Source organism: Apium graveolens, chromosome 2, assembly GCF_009905375.1.
Source record: "Apium graveolens cultivar Ventura chromosome 2, ASM990537v1, whole genome shotgun sequence".
Lineage (NCBI taxonomy): Eukaryota > Viridiplantae > Streptophyta > Magnoliopsida > Apiales > Apiaceae > Apium > Apium graveolens.
Genome location: NC_133648.1, coordinates 266903261 through 266928749, shown reverse-complemented (window position 1 = coordinate 266928749; position 25489 = coordinate 266903261).

Genomic DNA, 25489 nt, shown 5'->3' with positions numbered 1-25489 from the left:
ATGGAAGAGTCTATCAGACAAAAGACTCCAATCTTAAGTTCCTTAGATCTCTTCCAAAGGAATGGAAACCAATGACAGTCCCATTGAGAAACTCTCAAGATTACAAGGAGTTTACTTTGGAGAGACTGTATGGTATCCTGAAAACTTATGAGCTTGAAATAGAGCAAGATGAGAGGATGGAGAAAGGAAAGAAGAAAGGAGGGTCCATTGCACTGGTTGTTGAGTTAGAGAAAGAGAAGGAGATGAAGATAAAAGCTATTGAGTCTACTTCAAAGGTCTGTGAAAACAAGGGCAATGGGCTGGTAGCAGAAAATGAAGATTCTTTGAGCCAAGATGATATGGATGACATTGATGAACATCTAGCATTTCTTTCCAGAAGATTTGCCAAGCTCAAGTTCAAGAAGAACTTTGGAGCAGCTAAGCCAAATAGAAACATGGTGGATAAATCAAAATTCAAATGTTTCAAATATGGCTTGGCAGGGCACTTTGCCAGTGAGTGTAGAAAGTCAGATTCCAGGAAGAAGAAGTTTGAGCCTGTGGATTATAAACAAATGGTCCGGATGAAGAAGAAGGTGACAGCTATGTCAATCTAGCCCTAATGGCCAAGTCTGATGAAATAGAGACAAGTTCTTTAAGTAATCAGGTAATCACCACTAACCTTGCATATTTATCTAAAGCTGAGTATAATGATGCAATAAATGACATGTCTATAGAATTATATCATTTGCGTGTTATACTTAAGTCCCTCACTAAGGAAAATGCTAAAATCAAAGAAAACAATTTGTTTTTAAGTGAGAGGAATAATGTGTTAGAGTCTCAGTTTATTGAATTTGAAAAATTGAGAATTGAGTGTAAGATTGCTAAGGATGAATTAACTGAGTCCTTGAAGAAAGAAGAGATTTTGAAGAAGCAGCTTGAACGAGAACAGGAGGTGATTAAGGCATGGAAAACATCTAGAGATGTTCATGCTCAAATCACCAAAGTTCAAGGTATTGAGTCCTTTTGTGATGCAGCCTGGAAGAAGAATAAGGAGAAGCTAGAATCCAATTTGGTTGAAGGATTGCTAACAGATGTAGACTTGACGGATGATGAGAGTCATCCGTCGGATAACCAAAAGGATTATCCGTCGAGTGACATAAATCCTCATCCGTCGGCTGTGAGCAAACCTATGAGTAAAGCCAAACTTGCCAAGTTAAATGAAAAATATGGATCAGTTTCCAAAAACTTCATTTCAGGAGAACCTAGTCAAGTGAGGAAGGAGAAGAAAGTGAATTTTGGTCATCTGTCTAGCAAGCAATTGAATGACAGACTAGAAAAGATTGAGGTTAAAAGAGAGGCTAAAAAGAAAAACAATAGAAATGGTAAAGTAGGAATTAACAAACATAACAACTACACACCTGATAAGTATGCTCCAAGAAAAATCTGTGTTAAGTGTAGTAGTGTAAATCATTTGTCTGTTAATTGCAAAACTGCCATGCCTACTTCCATATATATGCCACCTCCTTTTCCCAACATGAATGACATGCCTTCTATGCCTATGAATGCTATGTCTACACAAAATATGAATGCACAATTTGCTAATATGCCATTTGCACCTAATCCTTATTATGCTGCATTTAGTATGCCTCAAATGCCATTTAGCATGCCCTACTGGAATAACATGTTTGCTAATAACATGTCATTTCCTATTAATCAAAATGTGAATGACAATTCTGTTTTAATGAATGGTTTCAAAGGTCCAACTCAGATGACTAAGGATGAATATGATATCCCCAAGTCAAATGAGATCAAACCTAGGAAACAGAAGAAGAAAGCTAACAAGGCAGGTCCCAAGGAAACTTGGGTACCAAAATCAACTTGATTTGATTTTAATGTGTACAGGGAAACAAAAAGAATCAATGGTACTTGGATAATGGTTGTTCAAGACACATGACTGGAGATTCTACCCTGCTCACAGGGTTCAAGGAGAGAGCTGGCCCAAGTATTACTTTTGGAGATGACAGCTAGGGTTATACTATGGGATATGGCTTGATTTCAAAAGACAATGTCATCATTGAGGAGGTTGCCTTAGTGGATGGTCTCAAGCACAATTTGTTGAGTATCATCCAGCTTTGTGATAAAGGCAATTCAGTAACCTTCAACTTAGAAGCCTGTGTTGTGACAAACAAGAGGAGCAACAAAGTGGTTCTCACCGGAGTGAGAAAAGGAAATGTGTACCTAGCTGACTTCAACTCATCAAATACAGAATCTGTTACTTGTCTTCTCAGTAAAGCAAGTCAAGATGAAAGTTGGATATGGCACAAGAAGCTATCCCATCTAAACTTCAAGACCATGAATGAACTTGTAAAGAAAGAACTGGTTAGAGGCATTCCTCAAGTGGATTTTTCTAAGGATGGACTGTGTGATGCTTGCCAAAAGGGAAAGCAAATTAAAGCATCATTTAGAAAGAAGCCTGATTCAACAATTGAAGAACCTTTGCAAATGCTACACATGGATTTGTTTGGACCAGTCAATGTGTTGTCCATCTCAAGGAAAAGATTTTGCCTTGTAATTGTAGATGATTTCTCAAAGTTCTCTTGGACATATTTCCTTAAGTCTAAAGATGAGGCTAGTGAAATCATCATCAATCACATAAGGCAAGTCAACAATCATCCTGATTTCAAAGTTAGAAGAATCAGGAGTGACAATGGAACTGAGTTCAAGAATTCTGTCATGAGAGCATTTTGTAAAGAAAATGGGATTTTACATGAATTTTCAGCAGCAAGAACTCCACAACAAAATGGAGTAGTAGAAAGAAAGAACATATCACTTATTGAAGCTGCAAGGACAATGCTTGAAGAATCTAAGTTACCAGCATATTTCTGGGCTGAAGTTGTAAATACTGCATGCTACACTCAGAATATTTCTCTGGTTAATCAAGCAAAATGCATGACTCCCTACCAATTATTCAAGAACAAGAAGCCAACCCTAAATTTTCTTCATGTCTTTGCCTGCAAATGTTATATCTTGAGAAATCAAACTGATCAGAATGGGAAGTTTGATGCTAAAGCAATTGAAGGAATTTTTGTTGGATATGTTGTTGGTAAAGCATACAGAGTCTACAATCTGAGAACCAACATTGTTGTGAAATCAATACATGTTGTGTTTTATGATAAAAAGATTGAAGGACTACAAGATGGAGATTACCATGAGAGCCTCAAATTTGACAATGTGGAGATGGTTAGTGATGACAGTGATGGTGAAAGTGATCAAGAAACATTATCAAAGGATAATGCAGAAAAATCTACTACCAATGAAGCACAAAATTCAACATCTGTCGAGTTGCAAAATGCTTCATCCGTCGGGAGACAATCTGCTTTATCCGTCGGGAGACAACCAGCTTCATCCGTCGATACTAAATATTCACCATCCGTCGGGTCATCAAAAGAAGCTGAAAGTCAGAATAGATCACTTACAGAAAGTTCCCCTTTCTCAAATCAAAGATCCATAAACTCAGGGGGAGTTTCTAATAATCAACACTCAATCACACATCAAGACAACAATGAGGCCTCTTCATCTAGAGCTAATCTACCTCAATAAAGGAAATGGACAAAGGATCACCCTTTTGAGCTCATCATTGGTGATGTATCTTCAACAGTTCAAACAAAGAGAGCAACTCGAAAAGAATGTCTATATAGCAGCTTCCTCTCTAAGGAAGAATCAAAGAAGGTAGAAGAAGCTTTGTTGGATCCTGATTGGATTTTAGCTATGCAGGAGGAGCTAAACCAATTTGAAAGGAACAAAGTATGGAAGCTGGTGCCCAAGCCTAAAGGAAAGAATCCAATAGACACCAAATGGGTATTCAGAAACAAGATGAATGAAAATGGCATAGTAGTCAGAAACAAAGCTAGATTGGTTGCTAAGGGCTATTGTCAACAAGAAGGAATAGATTTTGATGAAACCTTTGCTCCTGTTGTAAGACTTGAAGCCATCAGAATCTTCTTAGCCTATGCAGCCCATGCCAATTTTAAGGTCTATCAAATGGATGTCAAAAGTGCCTTTCTGAATGGAGATTTGGAGGAGGAAGTCTATGTCAGTCAGCCTCCTAGTTTTGAAGATCCAAATTTTCCAGAATATGTCTACTATCTTTTGAAAGCACTTTATGGACTGAAGCAAGCACCTAGAGCCTGGTATGACACTTTGTCAAAGTTTCTTTTAGAGAATCACTTCACTAGAGGTAATGCTGACAAAACTTTATTCTTTAGAAATGTTAATGGCTCTAGTATACTTGTTCAAATTTATATAGATGACATTATTTTTGGCTCTACAGATGAAAAACTTTGCAAAAAGTTTGCCAAATTGATGCAAAGTAACTATGAAATAAGCATGATGGGAGAACTAACTTACTTTCTTGGTTTGCAAGTTAAGAAAATTAGTGATGGAATATTCATTAGTCAAACTAAATACATTTATGATCTTTTAAAGAAGTTTGATCTAATGGATTGCACATCTGCAAAAACTCCCACGGCCACTGCAACTAAGCTTGAATTAAACACTACTGAAAAGTCTGTGGATATTTCAAGTTATAGGGGCATGGTTGGCTCACTTCTGTACTTAACAACTAGTAGGCTAGATATAATGTTTGCTACATGTACATAATTGATAAAAAAAAGTACAACAGAAATCTGTCAATTTCTAGGAAACAAGCTTGTGTCCTGGTTCAGTAAAAAGCAAAATTCAGTTTCTACTTCTACAGCTGACTGTGAATATATTGCTGCTGGCAGTTACTGTGCACATATTTTGTGGATGAAAAACCAATTGCTAGACTATGGTCTGCAAGTGAAAAGGATTCCTATTTTCTATGATAACACAAGTGCAATTGCCATCACTGAAAATCCAGTACAACATTCAAGAACAAAGCACATAGACATCAAGTACCACTTCATAAGGAAACATGTAATGAATGGTACTGTGGAACTACATTTTGTTCCAAGTAAAAAGCAGCTTGCAGATAGATTTACCAAGCCACTGGATGAATCCACCTTTACAAGGTGGGAAGTGAGTTAGGTATGCTTAATTACTCTTGAATCTTTACAGATAATTTTCAAGTTGTAATACAGCCATAAATTTAATTGATTTTTCAGTCTTGGATGAAATTTTGGCTAAGTCAAAATTTACATCTCGACGGATGATCATTATCCATCGAGTTTGATCATCCGTCGGTATACAATTTGTTAATAAAATCAATTATTTTTCTGGAATATTTTATGTCTCGAGGGATAACTGATTTATCCTCATCCGTCGAATTGTCTTATTCTTAGCCGTTGATTCTCTGAACATTATCCATCGAGTATACTTACAGTTTGTAAGCATAACACGACGGATAATTGATGGAATTTTTACAGTTTATTTTTTAACGGCTATTTTGGGCAATTCTTATTGGTTACTTTATTTTACTTTATTATTTTTTGACAGTTATTTTTGAGATAGTATAAAAGCATAATTCATTTTCATTGCTTTTCTTTTATCATTCTCAAATCATCTGCTCTAACTTCTCTCTTTCTCAAAAGCAATTATCAACTCTCTCTCTGCAATTTTCACTCTCTAACAATGGCACCAGTCGTCAAGATCATGTCTCAAACTGGATTTATCTATGAGAAGAACAACTTCACGGCTTTAGTGAACAAGGGGATTCAGCAGTCTGACGACTACCACAAAATGATGGATTTTGTGAAGAACTGCAAACTCAATTATGCCATGCTGGAATCACTAACCATTTACTGTGAGGTTGTGAAGAAATGTGAACGACTGTAACATACAACTCAACTGATAAGACTATCAATTTCACTATTAAAGGTAAGGAATTCTATGTTAATAGTGATATTGTTAAAGCATGCTTCAAGTTTCCTGATAATACTGTCACTACTCCACACACAGACTAATATTGTTAATATGCTTAATTCCATGGGCTATGCACTCTCCACTTCCAAATTAAGTGAAATTAGGAGGTTGGGTCTTAGGAAGGAATGAAGTTATCTGTGTGATGTAGTCACTAAAGTATTTTCTAGTAAAATTAGCAATTTTGATTCAGTTAATATCTTTATGCTTAACATGCTTTACATGCTAGTAACTGATAAATTTTTCAACTTTGGTGATCTAGTTATATTTGAGTTGGGATTTAAGTTAGGTGAGCTAAATAAGAGGGGTAAAAATGTTTACTATGCTAGATTTTTAATGATGCTTGCTAACCACCTCTCTGAGGATATTGTGCTTGAGAACCCAACCAACAAGTTAGATTGTTGGGTTTAAGAAAGAAGAATCATTGCAGATTTGAACAGGGCAAATCATCACAAAGAGGTGCCACTCTTCTACTTCCCAGTAATGGAAGCACCTCAGGTAAGTGAGGTAATTTCCACTGTCTCTACTCTTCCAACCTCACAAACTTCTTTGCATTCTAGTGTAGCAGTGGCATCTGTGTCATTGAACCAACAGTTGCCTACCCAAGCTACCAAATCCAAAATTTCAAAAACAAAGACAAAGAAAGCCCCCTCTGGTGTCTCTCAAAAGATGCCAGTTGTAAAATCCACCAAACCTAAAGAGGAGAGTGTGAAGGTGGGTAAGAAAGGTGAGGGACAGGGTGAACATCAAAGAAACCCTAAGGATAAGGTTGGAGAGGTGAGTGTATCCAAGCCTAGCCACACTGCAGTTTCCCAACAAACTGCAGTGCTTAATAAGGATATAAGATCATTACTAGTTGCATCATCCCAAAAGGATGTGACTATTGAACATAGCTCTCAGCCAAGACCACAGGCCAAAAGGGTAAGGGACACAAGTTCACCCCAAACTTACACTAGAAATAAGAAATCAAAGACCCTTGAGGATGCACAGGGTTCACACACTGTGCAAACTGGTGCTAAAGACACAGTCACTGCACCTTCTCAAAGTCAGGTTGATGTGGCTCCAATAAATATGGAGTCACAGCCAAAATCTCTAGTAATAGAAGCACCTGAAATACCAAATTCTCCCACACACTCTTTGGATGTTGACATGATAAACACATCACTTCCAAATTCTCCATCTTTAACTCTCATGGAGAAGCCAAAAATCCAAGCAAGTGAGCATCATCTTCTAGATGATTTGTTGGCTCACTTGCCATTTCTTTCTGAGACTGTTGAGACATCTGTGCCAAAATTTTCATCAATCTGCACAGATTCCATAATAGTCTCCACTCCAAACTCAATTATTTATACTCTCTTGATGGATATTGTTCATCCGTCGAGTAGTGATTGTATCCCGACGGATGTGCCTATCAGCAGTCATCCATCGGTTAGCAAAATTACTACCCCGATGGATATTCCTTATCCGTCGAGTGTCTCTCCACAACTTCAAATTTCTTCAATTATTACAAGTGCAGAAGACTTAGTAGTAGTGCAATCACTCCTAGGACTGAGGGAAGGGAGTGAAATGAGTGAGAGTCTGGGTTGCTCCCAGGAAAAAGGAGAGGAAAATTGTGAACTTATGCAGTCCATTTCTTCAGGAATGGAAAAAGTGAGTGTGAGGAGTCCCACCTTAGATGGTGAAGGTGAGGGTGTGAGGGTGGGGAGCCAAGGTGAGACCTTGATGCAACAAAAGAGAGATCATGAGAGAAATGCAGGTACAGGAGTGATAAGGATGGAAACCATTACAAGTGAGTCAATGAATGTCAATGATGCAGAAAGGGAAAGGCTATTTCAGCAAGAATATCAAGATGTTATAGATTCTATTTCCCTGGATGCTGAGACATTTACTCACCCTGTGACAGCTTACCGAACTCTAGCTGTACAGGGCAATGAGGAGGCTGAAAGATTGCTGAACTTGGTGCATACTACGCAATCTTTATAGAGAGCAAATAATGCAATCACTGCTATGCCTTCCAACATTGGCAGTGATTTTGAACTGGATGAAACTTCTTTTGGGATACTGGTGGGGATGATGAGGAAGATAGCATGAGCATAGGGGGAGATGCAGATGTTCATGCCTGGATGCTAACAAAAGAATACTCCTACTCACATCTCCAATTAACACTATTCAAGCTAATTCATGACACCCAAGCATCCATTCGTGCATCTTTTAATGCCAGCACAAAGAAGCTACTCACATCACATCTTGAAGCACTCCAGCTGCATAAAATTCAAGCCCTCCAACACAGTTAGAGCATGGATGCAATCAAGCAAGAACTTTCTGAAGTAAAGCAGGATGTCATAGAAAGGTTGGATGCTAGACTTCCTGCTACCACCATGATTGAAATAGTTCAAAAACTAAGGAGGGAGGCTGATCTCAATAGGAAAGTTGAGGCCATGGACTCAAGATTATCTGCTGTAGAGAAGTCAATGGCCAAGATCCTTAACAATCAAGAAACTCAGACTGCCCTACTCCAACAGTTGGTGGCTGCTTAACTCCCTCCCACACAACTTGATGATAACAAAAAAGGGGAGAAAGGCTCAAGTGAGGGGGAGAAATAGCTCAACATTCAAGTTAGCAAAGTAATTGTGCCTACAATTGCTTTCACTAAGCCACCAACTAAAGACAACATTGATCTGACTAAATGAAGCAGCAGCCAAATTGAGAGTAGCTGAAAAAAAACAGTTGAGCCCAATCAACTGGGAGAAAATTGATGAGGATATTCAAAAGAGGTTTGGGCTAGCAAAGAAGCCAGAAAAATTAGCCATTCATCACTCTCAAGTCAGGAAAATCTCTGTGAATGATATGAGCATGAATACTCTGGAAAGAGGACAGCCATCCTGCATCAAATCTCCAAAGGCTGAGCTAATTTTGAAGCCAAAGGTGAACTATCCTAAAACTTCTCTAAAGAACACTTTGGATACAGTGTATGAGACACCAAAGCCTGATGAAAAGAAAATGTTGTCAAGATCTATTGCTTTCTACAAGGATCCAGCTGATTCAGCATTGAAAAGAAGAATTGCAAGGTTTTCAGGAATGGTAAGGAAATTTGTGTGGTGGCTGGACACCGTCAATTTGCTGAAGCAAAAAGAGAAGAAAAGGCTAGATTGAAGCAAGAAAAGAAGCAAGCTGCTCTAGATGCTAAAAAGGTTAAACAAAAGAAGGACCAAGCTGCTATCTTGGCTAAGCTGCAAGCTGTGAAACCTACACAACAAATTCCTGAACAATCATCTGAAACCACTAAATCTAAGGAACTGAAAATGCAAGAAGAATCACAGGAGAGAAAAAGTTTTAGATACAAACTTCATGCGAAGAGAAAAGTGGACTTTGATAAAAAGGAATTGGAAGATCAGTTTCCCAAAAAGTCTACATCTGCAACAACTCAAACATCCATGCCCTATGTGGCACATGAAGAATTCAAGATAGATCCATCCAAGAATTTTCATGGTGAACCTATCATTCCAAAGGATGAGCCAATAGACTGGGATAGTCTACCAATACCTGAACTCAATCTACCTCACTTCATGAAGCCAAAAAAGACAAAGACCAGAGAAGTCAAGAAAGTGAAGCCCTCAACTCTCAGATCCAAGTACCTAACCAAAGCTCAAACCAAAGTCAACAAGGGAGACATCATGTACATCTGTGACATCAAGGAATTCTCAGATCTAAACCTCTATCTAGATGAACTGGAAGAAGTTAGAGGGATTGATGCTTACAGGAATCTACCTGAAAGGTTAGTATTCAAGTACAAGGGAGGAAAAGAGATACAATGGCCACTTCATAGGATCTTCAAGAAAGCCAATCTGTGCTGATAAAGGTTTATTCATCATTTAAGAAGAACTTTGGATTCAATGTGACAGCTAGAAGACTGGTTCTAAAGAAGATTGAAGAACTGAGGAGTATTAGAGCCAAAGATGCACTCCCAAAGACTCTAACTATTCCTTATACTGGAAGTAGAGTGCATCTAAGGCCCTACTGGCTGATGGAATTCGTGGATGATAAGGGAGTTAGAAGATTTTTCAGATTAAAAGACCAGTTGAGCATCTCTAGCAATGAGACTCTTTTGGAAATGCAAGGAATGGTAAATCTCTCTGAATCTGATGAACAGGAATTCCACAGACAGCTCCAAAATCAGATAGAAGAAAACAACAGAAAGCTTAGAAAGAGATCCAGATCATCAAGAAAATAGATCATTCTGCTCAGGCTAGAGGAGCACCTTAAAAATAACTGTGAGAAAGTCTTTGTACATTTTGTTATTTGCAACACTTTACAGTTTTATCTACTTTCATTTAAATTTGTATTCTTAGAGTGTTTTGTTATCATCAAGTTTCTTTTAATTTATGGCTACATTTCTAGTAGACATAAATTGGGGGAGATTGTTAAGAATATGTTGTGAACTTGATGATTTCATTAACAAAACACCTTAGTAGATTCAACTTAGTGAATTATGTAGCACTCAACGGATAATCAAATATAGTCCCGACGGATGATCAATTCAAACATCTGTTGACAGTGACAACACAGTCACATGCGTCAAGTGTATGCAAAAGGAATGTGGGAGCCTATTCAACTGGGTTTTGAGAACAGAGAAACTTTACCATTTCCATGCTATTATGAAGATATTCAAAGATGCTGGAATAGAGTAGTGAAGCAGCATAGTATTAGACTTAATAGGTTTTGTTTTATTATCTTGTCTTATTATTGTGTAATCTTGGTGATATATAAACCAAGAGTAGAAAATAGAACAACAACAAGACTAAGCAAGTATTTTCTCAGAGAAACAATTGTAAGCTGTATCCTGTAGCATTTCTCTGTAAGTTTAGTTGTTCTTATTTGTAAGTAGTTGTGAGTTATTCAAGCTTCACAGGGTTTTCCTGATATATATATATATATATATATATATATATATATATATATATATATCTGGTGGATACATTCAAATCCACCAGAAAGTTTTAAAGACTTGTGTTTTTATTACTTTGTGTTTTGATTCATTTTAACTTATCATTCCGCACTTTGCAAATCAAAACACTCACATATATATTTTGAGTTAGAACATTTTAGAATTCAGAAAAAGTTTCAAGAATTCCATTCAACCCCCCTTCTGTAATTCTTGTTGCATTGTTAGGGACTAACAGTTGTGTACTTGTTCTCTACCATATTGCATGCTTCGTGGATACTATGCAAGGAGTTGCTCAACACCGGTTATCCGGTGGTCTTTCTAATATACTAGGTATTTTTGGTTAGGATCAATATATTTCATAAAATTTAGTGGATTGTATTGATCATGTAATTTTCATTCGAACCTATGTATTTTATAATTTTCATTGAATTTGATAAGAAATTATGTATTTTCTATGAATTCAAGTATGAAATTTAAGATTGAAAGTCTATCTATAAATTTGAGATTGAAAATTAAAATGTTATGTGGGAAAAAACCAAACGGACGGACCGTGGAAATTTTCCGCGGTTGGGCTGGAGAGGAACCGCGGAAAATTTCCGCAGTTGGGGTCTGTGTTTTTTTTCAGCAGCCTACAAACAGAGCAGCCATAACCAAAATTCCAAAATCCACCAACAACTACAAAATTCACAATCCACAATCTCACCACCTACAACCAAAATCCACAATCCCAACACCTAAAACAATCCACCAAAATCCACCAAAAACCAACAAAATCCACAATATTCCAAAATGCACAAAAATAACCAAAATCCAACAAAACTAAACTCTGTCAAAATAAACCAAATGAAATGAAATACAATTACATAATCCGACAATCTAAAATCAAATGAAATCCAGCTATGTAATCCAACAACCTAAAATCAAATGAAATCCAACTACATAATCCGACAACCTAAAATCAAATAAAATCCAACTACATAATCTGACAACCTAAAATCAAATGAAATCCAACTACAAAGCTTCGTGACGTCTACGCATACGAATCCCGGGAATCCCCCTTGCCTTCCCTAGCTGTAGCTCCCTGGCTATCCGATACCTAAACATATCCACCTCCTCTTGCGACCAATTCGGTACCTCAGCTAAGTCATATCCTTGTGTGAAGTAGTCCATATATTTCATTACATAAACACCGCAATCAATGGAGTTTCATTGCTTTGGTCTGGACGGTAGAGCTAGGACCTCGGCTGAAGTAGAGTCACGCCCCTCGACTGGCTATATCATAGCAATAGCCTCGGCAACAACCATGACTGCAATGAAATTATGATCCGAAAATGAATAAAATATACAATTAGTAAGGATTATATTAAAGACAATAATAGTAGACAAGTAAAGTAACATACCACCACTCGTATATCCTCATGATAATCCGGCTCGTCATTCATTGAACCTATGATAAGACCTTCAAATCGCCTTGTACTGAACATGAACAAAACCCAATGCACATCTCCAACACAACAGGGGATGAATATGTGGTCCGCCTCGAGAACAGTAGGCCCAACATTAGCAGTGGCAAAACCAGTAAAACTACGTAATGCTTTATTCCATGCCCTCTGCAATGTATCTCCACCAGTCCTAGATACTTAATAGATTCTTTTCACATGTCCTTTCCCAAGTACCATGAAGTAGGGATCCATGTACTAATAGACTGGTTTCCTCTCCCATATACGTCCAGTGTGAATCTCCTCCTCCCGACTCCTTAGCAATCCCTGAAAGTAAAATGAATGCAACAAGTAAAATGAATGCAACAAGTAAAATGAATGCAAGAAGTAAAATGAATACAAGAAGTAAAATGAATGCAACAACTAAAATGAATGCAATGAGTAATGAATAATACCATATAAGTGTATATGATCCGGTCATCAATCCATGTTCCTGGAGCTAGACTCTGCATAGCTGATGCATAGACGTGATAGTCCTGAACAGTATGACCACCGGGATTCCTCAACTCCATCCCAAGGCCCCATCCCCAATCTGAATATATATCATTCTTCTTTGTCATGCTGAGACTCTTAGTAATACTCCGCTTCTCTTCTTTCATCCTGCGGGATGCAAGCTTCGACGGCCACTAGATGAGGCAATAGTCTGGGGTGGCTGAGACACATGCTGGGATGGCTATGTCATGTCAACGACATCCTGGGCAGGAATGGCTGGAATGTCAAAGTCGTCAGCCGAAGGTGCAATGAAATCTGGTTTTATGTTATGAAATGTGGGAGGTCTATAGGCGGGTCCTTTGATCTTCTTCATCAACCGAGAGAATGGTGTCAGGAAGGTACCAGAAATCCTCCCAAACTCCTCCACAAACTCTGGAGGAACCCTAGCATCCATATGCTTCAACAAATTAAGCCCGACAACCATCTACAAACAAAAATAAACAAACATTTCATTAATTCCACAAGGATATCATATGTGCAAGATGAAATACGTGTAGATGCAAATTTGGTAGTGTGTGGTGTAATATGAAATATGCATATTTGTAAAACACTTACAACTTAATATCCCTCGAGGCTATCATACAACTCCCTCGTCTTGTACTGTTGCTGAGGCTGTGGATTCGGCTTCCCTATCCGCATACGAGATATATCAGAATACCACGCCATGTAATCAGCCTTAGAAGCAATGTCAACCGAGTCATCAAAAAGTCCATCCAAATCTGAACAAAACCTGGCCCATTTGCCAATATCAATGAACCACCGTACAAGCCAATCCTCCCCTGCAAATGTGGCCTCCTTAGCCCCCTATAGCCATCCATGTTCACCGGCGCCCGTGGAATCTGGGGACTAGCACCAAACTGTCTACTCACCCTGTTCGGATGCTGCCACTCGACCACATCATAACATACAAGGGGAACTCGACCGCACTCAGCTAACTGTGTATGTATCATCTCACTGTCCATAACATCGTCGAATCTAGCATATGGCCTCCAAACCACCTCATCACCAACAACACCATCAAACTCACCCTTATAAAAAGGTAAGCTGTGGTGAGGACCTATCTTCCTGCGCTTCTTTGAAACCCCCATATGAGTATCACTAGAATAGGCCCATCCCTCAGCAACCGGATAATCCTCCTGACCGGGACACCGTAAAGGCACGCCAATACGTGGAAATCTCTCGTAAGACCAAACCTGTAACACCCAGACACAACAAGCAATGCTCTTACTATCCTTCTTTGCAGCAAACTCCAAACCCCGGTATATATGAGCTAACACAGCTGTAACCAATCATAATAAGGAATCTCCCGCATATTAATCAATGGGTGCATATACCGAACATGAACAAATGACCGGTTGATGTTAGGGAAGAGGATACAACCCATCAAGAATAGCAGATACGCCTTAGTATGTACAACTGTGGCCCTCATATTATTCTTCTTAGGTTTCTGTGCACCATATCTTTCAAACAACCACCCTCGCTTGATGTTATTCCGATACAAAGCCTCCTTCACCTCTTCCTCGGTCAAAGGCTCAAACCAGCTATTAACAAAATACGCTGCCTTGTTCTCTATCATCCCACAAGTCAGTGCATCCTCCTGAACTGACAACCCTAGAATAAACCCTACATCCTCCAGTGTAACAGTCATCTCCCCCTGCCTCGTGAAGAAAGTGTTGGTCTCCGGTCTCTAACGCTCTACCAAAGTAGATATCAATCAAGTGTCAGTAGCGAAGACAACAGCAGGGTCTGCAAAAATCACAAACCCAAGCATGTGTAACAATTCCCGCTGTGGTCTCCTTAACTTCCAATCATGCAATGACTTGTTACCAGAATAACTCTGCAACTCCTCTCTCCCTGCACCGTCCCAAACATCTTCACTAACGTGATACCGATTATCCCAAATAACATTATGCGCGTTCAGACCCGGCAACATATTCCCGAAATCACCAAAAGTATCCATACCTGAAAATATTGTCAACATAATTCATCAATCACCACAATAAAAACACCACCACGTACACAATAAAAACAATTACCACATATATAATCACCAAGTACACAAAACATTAACCCCTATATTCGCAATTCGTAGTTATACACCCATTTGTTCGAATTATTGTAAAATTCATCCTAAAATCATATGTTAATTACATCCCAAAAATTAAGCACCATAATTTAAACCCTAAATTAAGCCTAAATTCATAATTATAAATTCTTAATATAATTCGAATTTAACAATAATTTTATCATTAAATTCTATTTTTACACTAAATAATTCAAAATTAACACTAATTTAATTCGAATTTCACACTAATTTTTTTATTACATTCGATTTATACACTAAATTAATTCAAAATTAACACTAATTTAATTCGAATATAACACTAATATTATCATTTAATTCGATTTTACACTAAATTAATTCAAAATTAACACTAATTTAATTCGAATTTAACACTAATATTATCATTAAATTCGATTTTACACTAAATTAATTCGAAATTAACACTAACACTAACTTAATTCGAATTTAACAATAATATTATCATTAAATTCGATTTTAACAATAAAAATAATTCAAAATTAGCACTAATTTATCCTAAAAATTTAATTAAATTAATCGTAAAAAATGAATTAAATTTTCATACTACAACACTAATATTTTTCGAATTAAATCAATTCCAAATTATGAACCCTAGAAATTCTAAAAAATCGAATTTAATCACACTAAAATTAATATGTTAATTCGTTACAAGGATTCATACATTAATTAACCCTAAAAATTTGAATTATATACACAAAATTAGATCTACACCAAGGAAAAAAAACATAAATTTATATCAATAAAACTATAAATAAGAAAAAAGAAATCGATTATATACCTTAATTACGAAAAATGAGAATGATTCAAGGTTTTTGTGATCTTGGGTTGTTGGGTTTTTTGCTTCTGCTGGGTTTTTTTGTTTCTGTTCTGTTTATATGCCTCTGCTGCGGCTGTGTTAATGTCAGTTTAGAGTTTGTGTTTGCTAGGTATTGGGAAAATAAAAAACGAAACCAACCGCGAAAATTATTCGCGGCCGTGGGCTAGGGGTATTTTCGTAATTTCTCCGAACCGTTGAAAATTTCTGCGGTCCCCTTTATCCTGTTCCAATTATCAGCCGTTAGATCCAGCATCCAATAGTGGAAAAACGTTTATTGTAAATCGGTCTACAACAAACGATTGTTATAGACCGACCCCCATAATTCTAAACCGAATTACATGAATCAATGGACAGTATGAAATATCAACACCTGAAAGTAGAGCCGGCCAAACAAGCAGTTTAACTCGGTTCGTTCGCTATTCGACTCGTAAAAATTCGTTTAATTCGGCTCGTAAACGAATGAATAATTATTCGACTCGAACCGTATATCCTAACAAACCGATCACGAATATAATTTTCAGAAACCGCACCGGCCCGGAATCGGACAGGCCCGAATCGGCTAATTCGTCAGTGAACTGTAACATGTGAACCGGCAAATTATTCTCGAATAATTCGTTAATTATAGTAGCACAAATATTTGTTCATTACAGAAAAGGGATTATAGTTATTTGTTCAATCTGTAATCTAGTAGTCAGTAGAGTAGTAGTAGTCTAATAGTAGTATGTAAATCTGTGACTGTAATCATTACATGAAATTAAATTATAAAAAATCTTGTCACTTACTTGCCAGTTGCCAACCATTCCACATTTCCACTACCAGTATGTATGAATTTAGTAATCGCGAATTATTCGTTCAGTATTTGCCGGACCGTTATATTTGTAGTATTTGCGTGCCATTCACGGGTTCTTTTTCCAGTTAACCGGCTCGACCCGGCACGGACCGCCATCACTAACGGGCCGTCCACTATTACACTACGCCATGAACCGGACCGACCGTCTGACCAGCTCTACCTGAAAGGCGTCTTCAGATTCTGATACCTCTGCATATGCGGCCATGCAAAAGGCCCACTTGCGCAGACCAAAAAGATACAGTACTCACTTTCGGAAAATGAATCAATAAGTATCACGATTATTATAAAAATAAAAAAGAAATTAATGAAGATGCACTGAATCAATGTTACAACATTAAGTTCAATAATTAGCAATCTCAATGTTGCTTGTGTAATCTCATTAATTAAATTATAAATAATACTTAAATTAAAAAGAGTACTAGTCATGTACGTTTAAACGTTTTGTACTTTTATATGTCTTTTACTATTCAGAAAAGCTGTCAAATAATTTCTTGACGATAATATTTCAACAACCACCATCAATTCAAACAAAATTAAATTATCACGTTAATTTTGATAATCTCTTAGCAACCTTTATTTGAAAAAAGCCTGTTAAAACAATTTACCTTTTTCTTCTCATTCTAAATATAGATTTTCGCCTCATATTTTGTTTGATATTTTATAACTAAAAGTAGATATTTTTTTTTTAAAAAAATAGAAGTAGACTTATACTCTTCGTCACACTGGATTCTTTACATACTTTTTCCTCATATTTGACACACATTTTAAGGTTATTATAAAATATAATTCTATAATTTATTTTTAGATTTTTTTTCGTATAAAAATTTAAATATTATATTTTTATTTAAAATAAAAAAATATTTAAAAATATTTAAGGAACCCTGTTATACCGGACCTTTAAAATACGTACATATTCCCGTCCACATAACCAATGTAAACATCCAGATCCAGTTAGGGAGTATATGTTTTCCGGGGCATGGACTTAACGGGACGTATTGTTGTTAGACAATGACAACTCAGATATGAATCAGTCATATTGGGACTTTGTATTGTTGGGTTGGAGGTAGCAGGCCCGCGGAGGCTTCATTCATAATTGCCCAGCCTTTTTCAAACATTTGATTTCGAAGAAAACATTTACAGTTTCGTCCTACAACGACGACTATAATATTTGAAAATGAAAACGTTTGGAGCTACTACGGTTTGAAAGTTCTAAACAATTAATCTAGATTCTAGAATACTTATTTCACTTCTTATTCGAGATAAAAATTCACATATTTAATTTTTTGTGAATACGAGAGGACGATCATTCTTTCCCAGAATTTAGCTAACCGTTAATAGCAGAAATGGTGATTTGTCGATATTTATACTACTGGAGTCTATTATTTGACTATACTTTCGCTGGATAGTTTAAAATTTGAGAACCTATATATTTTCAAATTTTCAGGCTTTTCATGATTTCGTTGATGTCTATAAAATTCTTAATTCATTTTATTTAAAAAAAAGTTTAGGATCCTTTTTTCAATTTCGTCCACTCTCAGTATGCAAGAAATTTAGAATTTATATCTGATTGTACTATGTTCTGATTCAATTAGATGAATAGATACAAGAATGATTGTTTAATAATTTATGAAACTTCTCGCTCCAATCTATTATATATTTAATACAGCAACATAGGGTTCGCTGAGCAAATTTAATCATAAATACAGTAATTAATATCTATACATGATTTGTTTTAACCATTAATACTCATTCATTATCATATAATTAATACCGATTCATTCATGTATTTTTTATTACCTCAATTAAAACATCATTAATATGCAACTCATTCATTATTATATATTTAATACAGATTTATTCTTGTAATTTTTATTACCTCAATTAAAACATCATTAATATACAAGTCATTAAAAATAATTTCTTCATAAAATTTACATTCTCTATAAAAAAAAATTAGTATAAAAAATTTAAATGATAACTCTTGCATAAGAATTCATATAATACATAATTGACTTATTAATATCGATTAGTTGTTGCATACTTAGTATATAAATTTATTTATAACTAATTATTATAGAGATACATGCATGCATCATATAATACATAAGTTATCCCATAAGTGACTTACTAATATCAATTAATTATTGCATACTTAATATATATATATATATATATATTTATAACTAATTATTATATAAATACATGCGTGCATGCATGTATCCATATATACATACATATATATATATCCATACAAACATATGTACGTATGTACGTACATGTGTATATATATAACAATTTAGTTAGAGATGTTATATTTTCAGAGCAGGTTCTTAATTATGAGAGCAAAACAATAAAAATATTATATTACCCTGAGTTTGTTTTTCTATTTGGCATGTGATAGTCATGTCTTGTCTTTTTTATTTGCTTCGAAAATTAAAAACCTAATATTCAAATGAAATTTCTCTTTTAGTTAATGATTCAATTTTTTTTGTCTACAAAAAATAAAATTGTACTTATTTTTAACGTAAGTTAAATTCTAAAGACGAGAATACATAAATTATTAATTATCAAATTAATAATATAAATAAGTGAATTTTAAATATAAAGTAAAAATAATTATTAATAGTATTTGTAATAATTTTAAATTTCATTAAAAAATAAAAAATATTTAATTTGAATAGCATGTCTATAAAACATATATATTAAAAATTCTAATAATAATAATAATAATTATAGTAATAATAATAATAATTATTAATATGATTATTCTAAAAAAACAATATTAATACATGAGAAACTTGAGTACAAAATCATGTTATTTATAAAAAAAAGTGGTAGTACATTTAAATTATAATAAAATTTATTTTTACAAAATATTATTGTTCGTCGTTAATCTTAATGACAAAAAATATATATATAGATAAAAAGATATGCGGAAATCGTACAAAATCTTACTATTAAAATAAAATTTATTTATTTATATTAATTGGTCAAACTTGAGTAAAGAATACTTCGTCTCTCTTCGCCCCCCGCCCCGAAAAACAGCACAACGCCCATTCGCTTCGCACCCCAATTATGACATCCCTCCTCTTCCACTTCACACCCACCTTTAATTACACAGTTGACTGGCATATACCATATTTATCACATTATAGTCTACTATAAATATTTGTGAATTAAATATTAAAAACAAATCGAATAGAGAAACTTATATATTAAATATGATTATGTGCATCGCAACCATTTATACCTCTAACTGAATAAATATTTATATATAATCATGTCATACTTTAAGTGTTATATTCTTATATTTACACACAAAAAAAAATTCAGGACTTTCATATATATATATATATATAGACACACACACATATATATATATAATATATATACACATATATATATATATACATTCTTATATTTACAAAAAAAAATTAAATTCAGGAATTTCGTATATATATATAGACACACACACATATATATGTATATATAATATATATACATATATATATATAACAATAATGGCTCTGATCACTACATATAATATTATCTTTTTGGCTCTGATCACTACATACAGTATTATCTACAACAATAATGCAATATTTTGATTTTGATATTGAACACATTAAGGGAGATATGAACTGTGTCCCTGATTTCCTGACCCGTGAGTTTCTACAAAACAGATAAGTTTCATGCCTCGAAAAAGCAGAGGTGGGGGAAAAACCCCAGCCTTTCCCGGACACCTCCCGGCCACTAAACAAAGCAAAGCGAGTACTTCTTCAGGAAAACCGATCACATCCTGGATCGATAAGGTAATTGCAGATGAAGAAGACAATAACTTATTTCTAGCTCTTCAAACCATCAAAGCCCATGGCCTCAACATCCAAAATCCCTCAACAATCTCCCAAAGCTCTTCAGAAAAATCAACTAAAGTTACCCAACAAAACACTTCTTCCAGCCAACCTACAAATACTCCTTTTCAAACTACACAAACAGTCAGTTTTCAAAACCCAACCCTCTTAGTTCCTCAAAGATCCATGTCAAAACTAGATATAGTTACCCCAAAAATGCAAAACCATGAGGTAGTAGTCAACCAGTCAAATTTTTTAAAATCTAATTCTGATTACTATACCAAAAGAAACCACCAAAAAATAGTGTCAGTCGAAAGAGGATTTAACAATGCCGATGCCTCCTTAGCAATTTCAAATGTTTTCCCTAAAGGATGGCTGTTCAAACCCTGGGATCTATCAAAAAATAATGACTATTATCAAGCCATTCTCTTGTCTACTGAATCAGTCACGTTCAAACATTTTTACAATGCCCAGGATAGAGAACACTCAACGCCTTCATACACAACATGTCAAATACAAAAGGTCATCCACCCAAGTCAATGGGGCCAAGAACTCCACAGTCCAAAATTTTTTCCTTCGAACTTCAAAAGACAACTAAACCATTGCTCCTCATATTCTTACTGGGATTACCAGCAAGCATGGCATAATTCATTCTTTATCCAAAATCAGAAAAATAGTCATTCCTGGTTATTTTATTTCAATACCAAAATTCAAGTCCAGGAACTCCCTATTTGGTTCCTTCAATGGTGGGATTTCTTCGGAGCAATTGAAGACATTCTTACTCCAAATGCATCCGAATGTCTAAAACTGTTCAAAACACACTTCAAACCCACAGAATACGAAAGACGTTTTCCTCCTCTCTTAATGTTATGTTCAAAATTCTTCCTTCCATGGGTCTGTTCTTGGGAGTTTAAAATTTATTTCAACCAAATACAGTCATGTATTGTTCGGTCCTTTAAAGTCAAATGGTGGAGCAATTTCAAAGAAGACCAAAAGATTTCCAAAGAGATCATTCAAAAATGGTTATCAAGTTAAAATTTTATTACCAACAAAGAAGTTACCACTTTCTTTGCCCAAAAGTCAAACGCCCAGGCATTATTAGCCCAAGCAAAAACCAGAAGCCAATACAAAGAATCCTTACTTCAACTCGCAAATTCAATTTATAATTCCGATGACGACAACAGTCCGGTTCATTTAGGAAATGATTCCGATGACGACAGCAGATTCAAATCCACCCAAAAGATAGATATAAAACCGCTTTTACGGTCCCATTCGGATAGTATGAATGGAATGTCCTTCCATTTGGAATCAAAACTGCCCCTCGCGAATTCCAAAGAATTATGAATGACATATTCAATGACTATTCTACATTCTGTATAGTATATATTGATGATGTTCTAGTTTTTTCAGAAACTATTGAACAACATTTCAAACACCTTAAAACTTTCTGCCAAGTATCTAGAAAAAATGGTTTAGTCATATCCAAATCCAAAATTTCCCTATTTCAAACTCGTGTAAGATTTCTTGGTCACTACATATCAAAAGGAACAGTTACACCAATTGAAAGAGCCCTAACTTTTGCAACAAAATTTCCCGATAAAATCACAGATAAAACCCAACTCCAAAGATTTTTAGGAAGTCTCAACTATGTCCTAGACTTCTATCCAAACATCATTTCATATTGTTTAGTTTTCCTTTATTTCAATATTATAATCAGTTTGTAAAGACACTTCTTTACTCCAAATTATTAGGGGTAAAACAATAAAAAGTACTTAAAAAAAATATTGTACATCATTTAAATTTTGTATCTAGTTTTTATTATATCAGCATTTCTCCCAAGACCACAAAGAAGGCACTTCCCACTGAGACTAACTCATCATTATTCAAAAGAAGACAAAGAAGACACAAAAGAAGATTCCCATTGAGACCAACTCAGCAATATTCTCCAAACAAAGCAACTTTCGGTGGAAGAGGAATCATACTCAAAATCCTGTGAAGGAAGCAGCCTCCCACTCAGGAAAGCAGCCCCTCCACTAAGAAAAAGAAGACCTCCCACTCAAGTCATGCTGTCCACTCAGGAAAGCAGAACTCCACTACAAGAAAAAGAATGATGCTAAGAAATTAGACTCCTCATCCTTCTATAAATAGGAAGAAGAAGAGAGTAATATACACACTTGAAATTAGAGAGCAGATAATATACACATCTTGTACCAGTGATAGCAGTTCATATTTCCGAAGTTTATTCTCAAGTTTTCTCATATTGTAACACAAAGACTGGCCGATTGCTTTCAGTTATATAATCAAAAGCGTTTCCAAGTAATTTCAAAACCTATTCTTGTTCATATCATGTTTTAATATTCATGTTTTAATATTTTGTGTTAATATGCATACCATGTCTCATGTTTTAATATTTTGTGTTAATATGCATACCATGTCTTAGTCTTACTATATTACTCTCCCTACCGTTTCTATTAATATTTGTTGGTCCTATTACGTCCTTTTTGGTATCTGTTAGGAATATGTGTATTAGTTTGATGATAAGTTCAGCAAAACACTTAAGTAGAAATCTAGTGTTTGTAGCCTCAACGGATAAGACCATCTTGGCTATCCGTTGAAGGAGTAGCCTTACTTAGCAATAAGTTTGGTATTGTAGCACATCTCACTCTCTGATTTCAAGCTGTAATTCTTAGATGTTGTTAGGAGATAATCAGTCATGTTGACTACTAATGGATGTACAAATAGGAGGGCTAATTGTAAATATTTCATGCCTTGTAATTTTGTATAAGTGAAGAAGTGTCAACGGATATTGAAGACCTTCAACGGATGAGAAACTAAGCTTCAACGGATGCCTCTAATGCTTCAACGGATAATATCCATCAACGGATAAGTGCTTCAACGGATAAAGCTTCAACTGCTAGAGCATCAACGGATAAAGCCATCAACGGATGAAAGCTTCAACGGATGCACTGCTAGAGCATCAACGGATAAAGCCATCAACGGATGAAAGCTTCAACGGATGCTCAGTCTCATAGCAGTTGATAGTGACAGTTAACAAAGCTGACAGAGGCACATGGATTGACAGAGATGTGGTAGCCTATTTCAGGAACAGCTAAAAAAGCAGCCGTTTTTAGTCTGGTTCATAATGGAAAGTCAACAGATAATTCCATATTACACTGGATAAAAATGGAACAGAAACAAGTGGAGAACTATTGTCTTATTGTACTTTATCTTTGTCTTCACTTGTAAACTTGGTGTTATATAAACCAGGTAGTAGCTAGTAATTAGATATGAATTTTCCCTAAGCTGTTTAGAAATATCAAGAGAGAAAATCATCTAGTTTGTACTAGGAAGCATGTAATAACCCCAAAATTTTTCAACTTTTTGTAACCCTTGTGAATAGTGTTTTAGCTGAATGAGAAAACTTTTCACGCCACACTATGTAGGGGTTCTGTTATGGATATTCTGGGATATTATTAGTACTCTATGAAGTATATAAGTGTATGTAAAGATCGTCAGAATCCAATTCCGAACACTTTGGTTTTTCCCGGAAATCCACAAGATACGGAGAGAATTGAGTATAAGATAACAGGATAAAAAGGATTTAAATTAAAGGATTATGATAGAGGATCATAAAAAGGAATATAATGTATTGAGAAAGGTTAAGGGAACCTAAGTAATAAGATCCCGGGTATGATCCTTCAAACGATAAACGAGAACGAAAGTTAAGCGAACCGTATAACAGATCAGCGGTCATTAGGCAAACGATTAGGAAGTTAATCAAAGGGATTAATGGGAATGATGTCATCCCACCAATAGAAAGAAGACAAGGAAGGAAGGATGACATCATGAGGATGAGGTAAGCATGACATGGGAAGGAAGGAGGTGTGGTTGAATAAGGACCACACAAATTCAAGGGCAAGGTAGTAATTTGCTAAATCAAATACAAATCAAGTCAACCAAGCTAGCAAAATCATTTCATCAAAAATCAAAAACAACCAAGGCATTTGTTCTTCATATTAGCTCTCGGCTTTTTACACTTTTAAAGGCTAGATTTTTCAAAAATCAAGATCCAAGCATCCTAAATTGGTAAGAAAATTCCCTAATCATCTTTATGCTTAGTTATGGCTATATCATGAGTTTAAGCCATTAATTCTTTCTCTAACTTCTTCATTTAATCAAGGAAGAAGACAATGAATAGTGTTTTCAAGTTTTTAACTTGAACTTTTTCTTGTTTTCTTGAAGATCCAAGCTTTCCTAAGGCTTCTCAAAGCTTCTTAAGGCTTCCTAGCTCCACCCACCACTTCAAGGAAGGTATACCATTTCCAAACCCTAGGTTCATATATATTATAAGGTGATTTTGAGTAGTGGGTTGATATTGTATCTTGTTGTTATGATTTAGAGTTTGAGATTTGGTATGGTAGTAAATGGAATGGTAATTATTGTGGTTTTGATTTAAAAGAACTTAAGAATGATTAAAGTTAAGTTTAAGCATAAGTATGAAAGATTAAATTGAATTGGTTGGGGTGGTTATGATGTGATAAGGATGGAGGATGGTTGTATGTTGGATTTGAGGTTGATTTGGGTTGATTGTGGATGGTTTAAAAAAAATTGGAAATCGCGTAAACATAGCCGTCGTAACGTCCGATTTTCTTTGGACTGTTTTTGTGCATAGCATTAGGACCCGAGAACCCCCTGCTAGATTGTGACCACTGCCATGTTTAGATAGCTCATGTTACGAGCTTCGTTTTGATATGTAGTTCGTTCGATTCCGATTTACGGTTTAGGAGAAACGACCGTTTCAAGTAACGGCGTTTCGCGAACGAAACTTTTTCCCTCGCCTTACTTTGGAATGTAGGTTAAAGACCAAAAAGGGTTATTTAATGTGTGAAACATTTATGGTAAGTGTGTTAGGCAGTTGGTAAGTCATTCGCGAAGGAATCGCTTTAAAACTCGTAAAGGTTAAATTATTAAAAATGGTGGAGCCGAGGGTACCCGAGTGACTTAAGCAAATCAGTGAGCGCAAAACAAGCGTTAGAGTCTAAGTTAGTTATAGT